Source organism: Salmo salar, chromosome 17 (genome assembly GCF_965601325.2).
Source record: "Salmo salar chromosome 17, fSalSal1, whole genome shotgun sequence".
NCBI lineage: Eukaryota > Metazoa > Chordata > Actinopteri > Salmoniformes > Salmonidae > Salmo > Salmo salar.
Window position 1 is genome coordinate 49,882,818 of NC_138307.1, and position 12,289 is coordinate 49,895,106.

Consider the following 12,289-nt stretch of genomic DNA (forward strand, 5'->3'; position numbering starts at 1 on the left):
GAGGTCCAGTTACAGCTGAATATTGTGGTGTAAGCCAGGTCTATTAATAGGTCTCATACAATATGCTAGTCTGGCCCCTGCAGTCATCTGTCCCAACATAACGTCTCTCATATCTGTTGCAATAAAGAAATATACCAGTAATAACAAAAGAAATATGACACATTTAAGACAGAGGCAAAAATGTATATTGAACTCATCTGTGCACATCTATTAAATGACAGAATGAGATGAATTTGTTTCACTTACCAGTAGTGGATGGTGTTTATGGTTGCCCAGACCGCAAATGTTGCATGCAGTTTGCATCTGTCACTTGCAGGTGTCGATAAAGTCCTCCAGACATGGATCAAAAGTGGAGCCAGGGCCAAGTCTCAGTCCTGTGGATTCCTCATCTGTCCTATACCCTCTTGCCATCATATTACTATAATTCCCCAAGCCTCAGGTTATTGAGGACAAGGAGATAGGACTTAGAAAATAAAGCAACTTCAGAGTAAATTATTGTACAGTAGCCAAGCTCTCACTGGCTCTCAAACAATCACCTCTCTAATTATGATGCAAGAGTAACCTCTACCTTGTAAAATGACATTTTAATTCCTTGAATCTGGTCAGATAGGAGATGCAAGTATGCCTGTAAATCTGACATTCCCTTTCCAACAGGCTGTAGGCCTAGTTATAGAATACAGCCCAGGTATGTACACCGGTTTCACTCTCAATGGATTCTTTGTGCAAGGTTGTTAATGAATCTAGATGGAGTCGTTTAGAATTTTCAACATTACAACAAGACAGTGCATTGGTATTTCTACATAAAATGACATGAAACTGACATGAGTATGATATTTACTGTACTGAATAATCAGATCAGTAGATGGCAGTGTATGACCAAAGTGGATTTCTTCCATGCCTAAGTACGGCATTAGGTAATCTATTCAGCACACCATGTCTGACCTCAACATATATTAATTTTTATCGCTTATATGCATTTCAACATCATCAAATGCATTAGGTTAGGTAAAGTCAATAATAGCTAGGTATACAATACACATTTGTTAGCCTGTTATAAGACGTGCAGTACATACCTGTGACCTAAGTGAATGAAAGACACTACATTACCAGTAGGTGGCAGCAAAGCCCCATTTTCCACACAGTGATGTCGTTTTTTTTTATACTTCATGACATCCAAAATGATTTTTCCTCCTATTTATAGAAATTATGATGGAATGCTCAATCTCACTTAGAATCTTCCGAAATGTCATGGAATTGGATCTTTTACGAAAAACATATTGTATTTTAAACAATTTAAAGATTTTAATCTTAATCGTTGATACCGTTTATAAAATATATATGAATGTATTTAATGTTGTATGCACAATATTCCCTTTTATATATTTCTTACACATGCACATACAGATTATCTGGTGTAAATTGCAAGTTTGCAATTGTTTACAAGTTTGACAATGATATGTCATATTTGTTTTCAACGTAATAGTATTGTGTATTTGTTGTGCATAACAAAACGGAACAATAAAATACTAAAAGCACATCCCTAACATTTAAACAAAGCAGAGGTTTGAACGTCACATTGAAATTAATGTACCTTCTTTTTACACATAAAATCGGATACAAGTGATTTCAATCAAGCTTTTAATCAACACACAATTGTTTCAGTTTCATTAAGCCGACTTTGTAATTTAATATATATATGAAAATGTGTTTTTCCTGTATATGTAAAACAAACAACTTTCACCCAGTATTTTATCTATAGGGAGAGTAAATAAAGACGACATACAACAGGTCAGACCTTGAACGCCAATCTCTGCGGTCCACACCGGTCAATGCTGCAGGTTTACTGCAGTGAGGAGCAGACAGTGCGTTATGACAAATACATTTAACATTTCTAAAGGTTTAAAACATTAATAGATTTCTTAATAGATTGATATCTAGCGCTGGTCCAATTTTAAATGTTTTACAAACACGACTGATCAAACTGCAATGGCACAAAGATTACTATTAAGTATATTGATCACGCATCAATAGATCGAACGTCTTATCATCACCATGTACATGTCAACAATAGCTATATTTATAGCTTATTCTGATGATTGTTTTTTAAATTTTAAAATCTAATCTCATCCTGAATCATAACCTATTTTAAAATATGTGTTCTTCACATGAAAATATAGTAAACAGTGGGCCTATATTAGTTCCTTTCAAAAGAGCAGAATTACCAAAAATATTATAACAAATCGTTAGGCTATATATTTTTGCTAATGCATTTTCTTTGCGCTAACATTACCAATATGCACCCTTATTTGGGACTGATTAGTTAGTAAATGTGCACTAAATGTTTTAGTAATTGTTGTTTGATGTCTAGATCATTTATTTTCATTGTGTGAACAAACCTTCCAAATAAATATCCGTATTGATGCTCACATTGTTTCATATCTGTTTAAGATCAGTAGGTTAGTCTACAAATAACAATGCATATGTGTATTATATAATAGAATACACCTTATTTGGATATTTAAATACGTCTTTCTCCAGTGGCCGACTTTATAGATCAACTCTACAGTAGATATCGGAGCTGGCTTCATCTGGAAACAAGACTTAACTGGAAATGGGACTGTTTGCTTATCTTTGACTTCCAGAAAGAAACAAACATGTAACTTCCAAATAGTTTTTTTGTTTACAAAGCAGGTGGACATGACGTCATATGGGAGGTCGTAGCACTCCAAAAAATAATAACATTCAACTCCGCGTAAGTGCCTCCCCTGGGGCTGCATTGTAATAAGATAGTCCAAAAATAGTTCGTGGAATACATCTTGATGTATTGAATCGCATTGCAAAAAAAACAAGCTACTTCTTCGCATTGCGCGTCATGCGAGAGCATTCAAACAGGACTCAGTGTACTGCCTTTTCTGTTACATTAGTAATAACAGCAGCATTGACTGAAGACAGCAGGAGCGCAAGACAACGCTTGTATGAGTGCAGCGCCAGCGGAGGAATATTCGAGTTTTTATTTACTCTCCGGCTTGTTGTTCATTTCTCTGCTTTCTGGTTAACTTGTACAGTCACGTGTGGAGATTTCTGGAAGCTCAACGTACACCAACTTCTTCTCACGTGGTGGCTCTCGTTTTCCTAGAAGAGATAAACCTGCGTTTTTGGTAAGTTTTAACCAAAGTGTTTATTTCTTTCCACCCTCTTGAGTTTCACTGATTCTCTTGATCGATTCTTACTGTCTACTAACTTCAATGATGAAGCCATAGTTTGTGCGGATGATTGTGAACAACTTCAAATCATCCCAACAACTATATATTGCATATGTGTAAATATATATATATATTACATATTTCATGTTGGTTCTTTTCATGTACTTTCACACAATAGTCGGCTGTGCTTTTTCGTTGCCAAGGACCCTCAAGCAACACTGTCCGGCGTGTGCAGCCAATAGGGAGGATAGACCTCTTCTATAGATGACCACTGACTCGCTGAAGCCGATATGCAACACTGTATCCTATGCATCTTTCTTTTCAGTATATTAAAGATGGAACTATGTATTGCCATTAGCACTAATAACAATACAATAAAACGTTATGAAAGACCATTTTTGCATAGGTTGAAAAGTCAGGTAGAATAGTTGTAGATAACCAGTTGAAAGTAGCCTACCAATTCAGAGATGTATTCACTTTTTCTGGTGTTTTTGGAATTAATAAAAAAATAAAAATAATAGTCATAGTCACATTCATTCACTGGAATGGAATCTCAAAGTATTCTCATTTAAATGTTACAATTAAAGTTTGAAATAAATTTATTTTTGGCCATTGAATATAATGATAATTCGGAAAGTACAGCATTCACCACTATCTTATTAATATGTAGATATTGGAAAACGTTTTTTTCTCTAAAACTAAAAGTTGAGCTATTATAACTGATTCGTTGATAATAATGTATTGCATTCTAGTTTACTATCTGTGTAATGAGAATTTGTAGTAGTGTCGTTATCAGTTGTGCCACAGTTCTTACTATTATCATCACCTTCTACTACTATAGTACTACTACAGTAACTTACTTTACTATTATTTGATGTTCCTTTTACACTACAGTTACTACTGCATTACTACTGCTTCTAGCTACCAACTACTGTTGCTGCTCAGACTACCAAAGCTTAAAATGAAAGCAAACGTATAATAGTATAACTAGTTGTACTGCTATCGTTGTTGATGGTGCTGATGATAAAGATCAATGGTTAACACCTTACCGTTACATTCTTGCTCCATTTCTAGCTACAACATATTCCATATCTTCATAGCCCAGATATAAAATGAGATACCAGTTTCAGTATTATCCTCATAGTTCTTAATAAGCACGATGGACTTGTAGTTTGGACGATGGGTTGCTACACCTTGGTTAAGGGCCCCCCTAAAAACACTCTAAAGTACCTCTCTACTTTAGTTAGCACTGCACCTAAATCGATAGCCTATGTGTAGCTTTTTTTTCATATAGAAACGCTAACAAAGTTCCCTCATGGCCTGTGATCAGTTTTCACCCCTGGTGGATTAACAGGACTGAAGCCTTTTGTTCAAGCCGTGGGTGCACAGGTGTTGCCCAGCCTGAAATGCAGGTGTGCTTCACTGTTTCATCACTCAACACTTTTGTCCTTCTTTTAGGACCATACTTTATCAACTCCTTGTTTGTTACCTCTGTAATCATTGCCTGGTAGGAACTATATATGTCTGTAGCTATAGATGCCCTGTTTCAGGGATTTTTAGTTTGTTGTTGACGTTTACTTTTGGGAAAGTAACCTAATATTTCACTCTGCTGTCTGCGTCAAGGCTATATGGTTGAATGTGGACAAATGGTATCTGGCCAGCATTAGTAGCACGGTGCACTTATTATTGTGCCACTCTGCATCCATTTTCTGATTGCTGCATTTATCATTTTGTGGTTTGCTGCTACATTATGGTAATATGAAAATGAATGTCCTTCCAAGGATTAATGTGTATACGTTTATCATAGCTTTCAATCATTTATCAAAATTTAAGCTGCAATATGTAACTTTTTGGGCATTCTGTCATTCTCATTTAAAGCAAGTCTAAGAAGCGGTAGATCTGTTCTATGTGCGCTATTTCTATGCTTCCCGTTCTTAAATTTTGTGTTTGCATCTTTTACTTTCGGTTTTGTACCCCAGCTTCAAACAGCTGAACATACAATAGTTTTGGTTATTGAAAAGATATTCCACAGCGGTTTAGATGGTACAATGATTCTCTACAATCTACACTATACATTGCTTGTTTTGTCACATTAACTGAAATTAGGTGAACTATTAGAATTTTAGCAACCAGGAAATGGCAGAGGAATTTCTGCATATTGCACCTTTAAGTTTAAGATTTCAGCCAGCCAGTCATAAGTTAATGCATGATTTTTTTCTCTGATTAAAAAAAGTATGCTAGTAACTGAGAAATAGTATATGACTTGTTCTCTTTTTCATGTATATTGAGTCTTCCTTTAAATCATTCAAAGGACATGTCATGCAGTGCAGTCTGAATTTAGAATAAAGTAATATTGTTTTCTTTTAATGTATTACAGAGCAACTTTGAAACAAATACCTACTTTTTCATGTAAGTGAGCTCTAGCCTCTCTCTTAGCTTTTGTATCGTACCACCACCCATCCCCCAACATCTCCTTTTTAATAAAACTGTCTGCTTGCTCAACCTTAGAGGTGTTGCTATGTTTTGGGGAAAAAAGGAAAAACAAAAGTGTGGAGCACCATAGTTTCATTTGTCTAAATATGAGCACTGTACCCTGTCTGTGTTTTAATTTATGGGAAAGTCAACTCTGCTCTCTAAGCCTAATGGCAATTCAACTGGAAAGCTTTCTGTTTTTATCCCGTTAACTTCATAGAAATGTTTCCATGACAACCTCCATGCAAGTTAAAGCAACCAGAGGTGATCAAGTCTTTTTTCCTCCCCACCTCCCTCCCTCCCTTCCTTCAGTAAGAATGGAATTTGTGTTGACAGTTTTGGCCTTTAATGGCACTTTTGTGCTGCGTGAACATATTTGTTTACCAGGATAATATGCTGCTAGCTGTCAGCCTAGAAGAGATTGCCTTCTTAAGATAAAAGAGTATATAACATGCTTAAGAGGCCCCCATGCACTGTAATTATCCACATAATGGTAATGGTGTTTTGTGTGCCCCAGTAACTAAGAGGCCGAGAGCTCAGACTTTTTTAGTTACGCTCTGGGTCACTTCTATAAGCTGGACTTTCTGCTGTTGTGGGTAAGAAACACTGTGACTTTTGGCCAAGAAAAGCTGTGTTGGGTGGAGTCAGAGGATATGGATTAAACTGAGATTGCAGTTTGACTCAAGACTGAAGGCTGTGTTAAGTGTTGTCTTTGAAACAAGTCTCAACCCCGACGTGTTTATTTTACACTGAGCATTTATTTTACTTTCCGGACAAGTTTGGAGGAGTGTCTCATTGCTCATTGCGTTATGACTCATTTTAGAACAATGGGATACTGATGGATCACTTGTCAGTTTGAAACACTTGCCAATATTTCTATTTATGTATAACAGTCCTAAATGCTGTGTTTCTACGAAAGCAAGGTTTCTGAAATATCACGTTGTACGTCACCATGCCACGATCTCAGGGTTGTTGCACTACAAACAAATGACCAAACACGTGTGCGCTGCAGGTTCAGCGGGTTCCCAAAACCTCATAATGACTCCTGTACTTTGACAAAGAATAGAACCTACGCAAGCTGCAGCATGACTTGTGACTGATGTAAACAAACTTGCTTTAGCACTAACCAACAGAGCATCGTTACCATTGCAGTCTGCCAATGCAGTCAGGCTGTATCGGCTCAGCTAATGTCTAGCAGTAGATGCTTGATCATGACCTGGACCTTGACAACTGAACCACCGGTTGACCCTTTAAAAGGCCATTAGTTCTACCTGTTAGGTGGACTTGCTGCATTTCAACCTGCATTATCTGTAAAATTGTGTGATTTCTGTTTTAGCTGTTTGATTCCCATGCGAGAATAGATTTGATAGTTTTGGGTCACTTCTTGTTCACATTTTTCCCCCTGCTTTGTGCAGCCAACACTTGTTTACTCTATATGACAGAGATGGGCAACTCCAGTCCTCAGGGGCCAGAGTGGTGACACACGTTTTCCCCCTTCACTAGCACAGCTGATTCATCTAATTGCATTTTAAACTGAAGATCACTATTAGTTGATTACTGGAGTCAGTGTGATAACAATCAGGCCCCCGAGGAATGGAGTTCCTCATCCCTTCTCAGCAGTGTAAAATAATGCCAGCTTTTGCTTTTCTTTAAGTGACGGTTGGATGGAGAAAGAAGGCACAGTGTACTGGACTGGTGTGAAAGAATGTGTTGGTTGCAGGGTCTTGCCCTATATCAAAGATGGAGGGTCACTCATAGTGAACGGCAAGGTCGCCATCACTCAGGCGAAATCTGCCACCAGCCTGTCTGCATCAATGTAAACAACTACTCACGTCAGACAGATTGAGAAATAACAGGGCTATTGTCTTAACTCTACAATTGTTTAACGGTTAATTGAGAAACAGGTTGCCTTCACAAAATTGTGTAATGAGTCATGTCTAGATCTGTGTGCTAGCTTCATCTTACAATCTGATTAAATTGTTGGTCAAATTAACATGGCTTTTTAAACATCTGGGGCTCATTGAAGTTGTCCTTTTAGGAATTCTAGAAAAAAGGGAGGGAATGGCTAGTATTGATTTGAAGCAGGCATGTGCTGCTCAAACAGCAGGAACACAAACAAATACTGACCTTCCTCTCACTGGTGCTGTGTGTCTCTGAAGACAATTCTGTTGGAGAGAGAGAGATGGGGGAAAAAAACTGTTTATTTCAAACATGTTGAAAAAACACAGGATTTGTGAGGGTAATGCTTTTTGACAGGCACATTAGGCTGCAGAAAGAGCATCGAGCTCGGGGCTGGGGGCATATGGTGCTGCCTTCTGCCGGCGTTGCTCTAGAACAAGTTACAACACTCTGCCAGGGTCACGACTGTCTCAGGTTTGTTCCTTCTGTCTCACTGGCTCGTCTATGTCACGCCCTGACCATAGAGAGCCATTGTTTCTCTATGGTGAAGTAGGTCAGGGTGTGACTGGGGGGTATTCTAGTTTATTATTTCTATGTGGGGTTCTAGGTTATTATTATCTATGTTGGTGATTTGTATGATTCCCAATTAGAGGCAGTTGGTAATCGTTGTCTCTAATTGGGGATCATATTTAAGTAGCTGTTTTTCCCACCTGTGTTTGTGGGATATTATTTTGTGTAGGTGCCTATTTGCACTTCACTGTCTTCACGTTTCATTTGATCATTTATTGTTTTTGTATTTTGCTGAAGTTTCACGTTATAATAAAGATGTGGAACGCTACTCACGCTGCGCCTTGGTCCAATCATTACGACGAGCGTGACAGTCTAAATAAAAACAGCCAGGAAAAAAACAGGGCCTTTGTCTTTCAGAATACATGGATGCACGTTAAACGACAATTACATTCTTGGCTATGATATTTTACAGTGATATAAAAGGGAGGCAATTTTCAGAAATATGCCTAGCTATTTGTTGTTGTGTCTTTGATATCATGGCCACATTATAATATCTACTGCATGTAGGCTAGTTGATAATATCATAAATGTCTCTAACAATCCTATTAGCACATTCTAATAGTTTGAATACTTTAATGATTTGCCAATGTATAACAGGTGACATTACAAGCGTAAAGCTATTTACTAGCTAGCTATTAGTAACACTTCATACCAACATTTCGCCCGCTATAGTGTTTCCTCAAAGTTGTTCATGGACAGTAGGCCTGGTCCTTTTGTCGTAGGGCCATAGTTTTATATCCTGTAATTTCAGAGGGATGGACTTGGACATGATGATATGAGATGCTGACGCAGTGCTCTGGTTAGAACAGAGGGGATTGGTTGAGAGTAATTATAGGCTACTGTGTGGCTTGTAGGGTTTCCCTAGATGACAGGGCCATAATCCTTCATTCAGCCACTTTTATAAAAGAAATGGCCACAACATATGGCCGCAGCAATACAATGGTTTATTTTTATGATATTTGATGGGTGGTTTTTGATTTAGATTGTCACTTCTGGCAACCAGCAAGGCAGATGGTGTAAACTTGAGTGCCCATCAGAGCCTAAATACCTTCGGGCAGCTGTTGCTAATAAACTTTTTTTGTGCATTTATTTCCTTCTAACATGGTTTAGGTCTAGAGCAGTCAAACCTGTTACAACACCTGTTTCTGCATATGTAAATCTGTTGTTTTGTCATTTCATTAGACAAGAAAAAAAGGCAGAGGTCACTCGTGGTTGCAAATGCGGCTGGCACTGGGCCCACTTGGCACGGTACAAAGAGAAAGCTGGTAAAATGCGGCTGGCACTGGGCCCACTTGGCACGGTACAAAGAGAAAAGCTGGTAAAATGCGGCTGGCACTGGGCCCACTTGGCACGGTACAAAGAGAAAAGCTGGTAAAAGCGGCTGGCCGGGCCCACTTGGCACGGTACAAAGAGAAAAGCTGGTAAAATGCGGCTGGCCTGGGCCACTTGGCACGGTACAAAGAGAAAAGCTGGTAAAATGCGGCTGGCGCTGGGCCCACTTGGCACGGTACAAAGAGAAAAGCTGGTAAAATGCGGCTGGCACTGGGCCCACTTGGCACGGTACAAAGAGAAAAGCTGGTAAAATGCGGCTGGCACTGGGCCCACTTGGCACGGGACAAAGAGAAAAGGGGGAAAATACCAAGAGAGAGAATGAGGGATGGAGGGATAAAGAAGTAGAGAACGTTAGTTTCTGTAGGGAAGCCACAAGGCCACAGGATGCATCCTCTGTTGTAAGCTCTCTATCTGGAAGGCTGCCTGCAATTCTGAAGAGCTCCCAGAGACTACAGGACAGGGAAGAGAAGGCGTTCTCTCTCTCACTTTCTCTGTCTCTTTTTCCCTTTCTCCCTGTGAGAGTAGCAGTGAGGCAGGACATGCCCAGGAGCCAATGACTGGCACATGCGTGGCTGCCACGCGCCACACGCTTCGCTCCCAACCCACCCATTATCTGGTGCACCCCTGTGGCTCTCGCCTCTCAACCACATGTGCCAGGGTCTGTTTGGGCTCAGGGGCTAATTGTTCTTTAGTAAACTAAACTGCATGCTTGTTGGGTCCCGACATTAAAACCGAGATGGGAATGAAGATCGTGCTCTTTTTAAGGCAGTTATTTTTCATGAAGTCTTGAAGGTTTCATTTATAATCTTGTCTGTGTAGCTGAATGTAACAAATACACCATGAAATTAAAGGTTATTGCCTAAACGTTGTTTGAAAGCTTGGAAGATTAGTGTTTCTCTGTGCAGAACTAGAGCAGGGAACATAATATGGCTCATTCTTGCATTTGGATGTCATGCTTCTTGTGAGAAATGGATTGACATGCGTCCAGAAACAATGTTTATTGCCTTGTCTTTCCATCTGTCCTCCATTCTCTGGTGATAATTAGGTATTTGAGGCACTTAATGTTGAAGTGTTGCTGATGTTGATGCTGTGAAGCCAATGTGTAATAGAATATATTATATTCTGTCCCACTCTATTCCACTGTCTCCAGTAGTCTTGACAGACCTGGGGTTGTATTGGCCCCATGCAGTGAGCTGGTCTCATGTGGCCCTACAGAGCCACACCTCCTATAGCTGTGGGTTGTTCTGATTTGTAGCGCTTCCTCTTTCTCTTCACACAAGCAGCCAGACAGGAAGCATTAAAAACAGGCACAAACCCCCTCTGATATGGGAGTTCATTAGAGATGGGCCTTTGATGGGCCTCCTTTTTAAGTGACTACAGTTTCAAATACCTTGATGTAGAAGGTTAAGAAGCCATTGTGCAGTAAGCCCTCCTTTTGATGCGACTTATTTAGATCTGCATAGTAAATCAAGGAGAGTAAATAGCCAGGCAGCAGATGGAAGCACGGAGATAAGGCCCCGGGCCGAACAATCACGTTTGTATTTTGTTATGATGTTGACAGCAGCTAAAACGCACTAATCTAGCTCCACTGATCTGCATTTCAAAGAAATCTCATTTAGCAGAGGGGAGGATAAAGTTCTTCTCATTGTGTCCATTTTATTGCGTTCTTCGTTAATTTATCTGCTGGCAGATTTAACGTTCGCCGGTGCTCGGGGAGGGTGAGAGGAGAGAGGGCGGCGTGCGCTGTGGCGGCGGCGTTGCAGAGAGAGGGGGTCTTAAATTCTGTGAAAGCGGTAACGTCTAGACTGTGAGCCCAAGGTAATTACACGTCCGGTGATGAATAGAATGAGTTTGAAGACTCATCTTTGTTCGGGGGCCTGAATTGCTCGCCTAACACCGATAAGGAGCATTTGGTTCCCTGTCGAAAATATTATTGGCGGTGACTTTTCCGTAAGCCCCCACCGCCGTAACACAGGGATGGTATTTACGTTAAAGATAAAATGATTGTGTACAGTAATCTGACTTGTTAGCATAATGTCCCTCTTTCAGCCACAGACTCTTCTATAGCCGCTGTGGAGGTATTTCTGCTCTCCATTTTAAATAGTTTATCTTGACTAAGCACAGCGCTTTATGTAAATAGCCAATGGTATTATTAGGCCCCTTGAATGCTTGAATGCAGTCTGTATTTATAAGTTGATAGAATTTAAAGATCATTTTTGTATTTAGGCTAAGCGTAAAGATATGTGTGATATTTGTAAATCTCTTGAATTGGTCACACAGACTAAGAGCATTCTTGTTGCTTTTCCTCTGAATAGAGTATTACGTCTTCACAGGCCAACGCTGTATTAAAGTAAAGTCAGCATGTCATTCTGGATGAATGGAACAATTACTGAAAATTATGTTTTTATCCAACTATTAAGGCAGTTACATTTTACCTGAATGTTTATTCACACAAATATAGCTAAGTGTTAAGTAGTTTGATTCAGATTTGGTGTGTTATTAGTCCTTTATTGCATGTTTACTAAGCCTTCATTCTAGTACTAAACAGTAGAGTATTTTCTTTTTAAGTACATCAGTGCGAGATTAGATGATTGTGTACACTAACAGAAACATCACCATGCCTATTTTCACAATAGACAGTACAGTAGATGGAAGGGGAGATTTGCATCTTATTTTCCACTGCATAAATGTTACACAGCAATCTGTGTGCACTGTGCAACACGTCTTTCCACAAACTGAAACAGTCAAAATAATGGCACTTGGCAGGTTTTGTTTTCCTCGGTGCTCTTTGGGCTGAGGGCTTTTTGTACAGT

General features: G+C 39.4%; 1 protein-coding gene across 12 annotated transcripts in view; it reads left to right on the forward strand.

Annotated features, from left to right (window-relative positions):
- Positions 1-2,806: 2,806 nt before the first annotated feature.
- The window catches only part of LOC106576095 (forkhead box protein P2), a 110,636-nt gene continuing 101,153 nt past the window's right edge, over positions 2,807-12,289 (forward strand). For 4 of the 12 annotated variants that reach the window (XM_082963810.1, XM_082963808.1, XM_082963815.1 and 1 more), the window contains exon 1: positions 2,810-3,158. The gene's annotated coding sequence lies outside the window, so the exon portion shown is untranslated. Of the gene's footprint in view, positions 3,159-12,289 lie in introns of all 12 variants that reach the window. The other 8 variants (XM_082963812.1, XM_082963811.1, XM_045699701.2 and 5 more) reach the window with 5 other exon arrangements.